The following is a 3,550-nucleotide window of genomic DNA, read 5'->3' as shown; positions in this document are numbered from 1 at the left end:
ATAGGCTAGCTACAATGGGGCAAACGACAGACTCTTCTCTTTGGTGGCACTATGCGCCACATTTTTGTTAGGCTTTTGTTTTTTATGATTTGTGTAACGTAGCTCACATTAGATTTCTGTAACTTTCTTTTTCTTCTTCCTGTCTCTTTCTCCCTCTTCTGTACTTTTTTCCGTTATTAATAAAATTCGGGTTGTTGGCTGTGCTGGAGGTGCCAACCTAGTTGGGATGTCTAGTCTGCCTTCGCGTCCCAACCTTTCATTAAAAAAAAACTACTTCCCTCCTTTTCTTTTATTCTTTCTACCAAATTCACGAATTGCAACTTCATCCATCAACACCCGCTCATGTTGCTACGAAATTTGCTGGGTATGATTATTCTTTCTCCCTTTTCTTATTTTGTTGCTATGAATTTCATGCATCTGCTTTGTTCAATTGGAACTCATATTGCTGTGGAATTTACTGGGTTTGATTTTTCTTTCTTTATTTGTTCGATTGGAACTCATATTGTTATGAAATTTGCTGGGTATGATTGGAACTCATACTGTTATGAAATTTGCTGGGTATGCTTTTTCTTTCTCTATTTTCTTATTTTGCTATTTGAAATTCATGCATCTGATTTGTTCGACTGCTATGAAATTTGATAGGTATATCTATTTTCTTATTTTGCTGCTATGAAATTCATGCATGATTGGAATTCCTGCTGCTGTGAAATTTGCTGGGTATTTGATTTGTTCAATTGGAACTCTGTTGCATTTTTCAATTGCAAAGTTTCTGTTCAATCAATGTTAGTTGTGTGTAATTCTATATTATACTTATCAGTTCAGTCCCTTTTGTTAACTGAAAGCTCAAAGTAGTTTTTCACATTGGCTAGATTTCTATATTCTTGTTTTGCTGCTCTGAAAATTTGCTAGGTATTAGTTTTCTTTATTGACTTTATGAACAAATAATTCTTACCAATTGAATATCAGGATAAGGTACCAAAATAAGCCTATGATTTTTGGGAAATTATCAATTTAGGCTCAACGTACAAAATAGTACCAATATAAACGTTTAAAAAAGGTATCAATTTAGGCCTTGAGAATGGATTGGACACGTAAACAGAACTTAACGGAGTAATAGGAATGACGTGTCCAATCCATTCTCAAGGCCTAAATTGGTACCTTTTTTAAACGTTAAGTCTATATTGGTACTATTTTGTATGTGGAGCCTAATACTTCCCCAAAAAAGGCCTATTTTGGTACCTTTTCAATCCATATCAATTTATTTTTAGTCCCTTTAAATGCTTCTAGCCTAACATACTCATCAACTGATCCATATTGCAGCTATTCTACCTGAACTTAAGGATGAATTATCATGAGAAAACACAATCTTTCTCAAATATGCTCAGTTCAGAATATCCCATGTACGATGAGTTTGCAACACCAGCTTCAAGTACTTTTTTTTCATAAAGTCTTGGTGAAGAAGAAAGTCTAGAACCGACGCCAGTTCCATCTCAAGTTGTTTCTTCACAAAGGGTGAAAGATAGAAAGATAAGAACAAAGAATTTTACAAGGCAAGAGGATGAAATGCTTATTTCAGCATGGCAAAATATTTCATTGGATCCGGTCACAGGAGTTGATCAAACAAATGGAACCTATTGGCAAAGAGTGCAAAACTATTTCATGAAGTACAAAGACTTCCAATCGAACCGTAATTGCTCTTTGTTGATGCATCGATGATCTGTGATTCAACTTGCAGTAAATAAGTTTCAAGGACATTATAATCAAGTAGATGGAAGAAGTGGGTACTCTGAAGATGTTAAGGTAATCTTACTCTCTTTTTACTATGTCCAATTATGAACATTGCTCATTTTGAAGAAGTAGAAAGTCGTTAACTGTCTGAAAATGAATTTCTGTTTGCAATTTTATAGTTTAAGTTACTGTAAGGGATATAACTAATGTTGTTTTTGTTTCTTTCACAAATAATTTTATAGTTTAAGAGTATGGAAGTGAAAGTGAGGCAATGAAAGATAAGTGCATATTTTTTAATTTGCAGTCTCATAAAGATTGATAGCAAAATTGGTTTAAAATTTTGTGTCGAGTTTGTATTATCCCTTGGTTATTCTAGTATGTGAATTACATAGCTTGTTAATGTGGTTAGTGGACATGTCATCTCACCCTTTGTATGATAAATCAATTTGGGCAATGCTTTTTAATTTTTTGCTTACAATCCTTTGGGGTGGTAGATAGCCTTCAGCTGACCTTCTGTCAAAGATTCCTGCTTGCTGATTTTGGCACTATAAGAGGCATTTTCTCCTAGGAAAATCTGATATATGAGGAAGAAATAGGAAAGTCAAGGTGTATATTGCATGTTTCATGCTTTTTATAGACTTGTGGATTCCCCACTTGGCTATTAATTACGATTAGTCTTCTTGGTTTGATTGATAATTTTGTTTAGATGAATTAGTTATAATTTTGAGCAGATTGAACAAATACATACAATGGCCCACGATAACGTTTGTAAAAAGGAGAATAAAGATCTCCCATTCAACCTCAAATTGCACATTCAAAGCCTTCTCTACTATGGTTGCACAAAAGTAATTATGAATTTGAATTTGTTTGTGCTATGCAATAAGTTATTTCATAGTCCTGTATTTTTTTCCAAATGATGCTGTTCTTTCTTTTGAAACATTGTGCTAGTAATATTTGTTTTTTGAAATGATACTATGCTTTCTTTTTCAATAGATTCGCAGTGCAAAGGATATGTATAAACAAGTTCACAAAATTAGCTTTTCTGTTGAGCATTGTTGGAAGATATTAAGGCATTTGCCTAAATGGTGTGCCGATTTTGCTAAAAAAAGTCAAAAGTTTCTCACGAGGACAATCCAACAGATTCTTCCCCATCAACTCCAGAATATATGATGTTGGGAAAATCTGATTTTGAAAGGCATATTGGAAGGAAAGCTGCAAAAGAAATGCAAAGGAAAAGAAAGAGATTGGAAAATGAGCATGATTATGATGGTGGTGGGGCTGCAATTTTGGAACAAATGAGAGCGGATCAACTTGAATCCAGAAAACAAAGAAATGAGCATCTTAAAGAAATGATACAATTAGCAAAGGAAAGAGATGAACGTGAGAAAAAAAGAGAAGCTCATGAACAAGATGAAGTTGATGCAAGAATAATGGCAATGGATACAAGTTCCATGGGGGGCTATTGAAGTTGAGTATTTTAACTAAGAAAACAAGAAATCATTGACAGAAGGCGCAATCATTGGCTAGGTAATTAATCTATATTTCTGGTGGTTATGTTGGAAAGCAAATGTTGTGCTAGAAAGCAGGATGAATTTTTCCACTATATTTATGGAATTTTGTGCTATTATATTTTTCTTACATTTCTCCACCATGTTTTTTCCATAAATGCTCCACAAGGTCATTTTGGAGTTGAATATGAGCACTTTTATCTCTAATTTGGTGATGAAATTGCATAAACTCCATAAAAGTACTTGTGTGCTCACGAGAAATGTTAATAGTTGGAGCTTCATCATTTGTGTCGTAATCATAATCTAATTTTCTA

General features: G+C 33.8%; 1 long non-coding RNA gene across 1 annotated transcript; it reads left to right on the top strand.

The window, feature by feature from the left end:
• Positions 1–310: 310 nt before the first annotated feature.
• Positions 311–3,344, top strand: LOC136220777 (uncharacterized). Its single transcript, XR_010684714.1, has 3 exons — positions 311–364; positions 1,321–1,800; positions 2,722–3,344. It is a non-coding gene; the product is annotated as an uncharacterized lncRNA (long non-coding RNA).
• Positions 3,345–3,550: the final 206 nt, after the last annotated feature.

The sequence above is a fragment of the Euphorbia lathyris genome, chromosome 2 (assembly GCF_963576675.1).
Source record: "Euphorbia lathyris chromosome 2, ddEupLath1.1, whole genome shotgun sequence".
Taxonomy (NCBI): Eukaryota; Viridiplantae; Streptophyta; class Magnoliopsida; order Malpighiales; family Euphorbiaceae; genus Euphorbia; species Euphorbia lathyris.
Note: the sequence above shows the minus strand (reverse complement) of the source record. Positions and strands in the feature narration are given on the sequence as shown.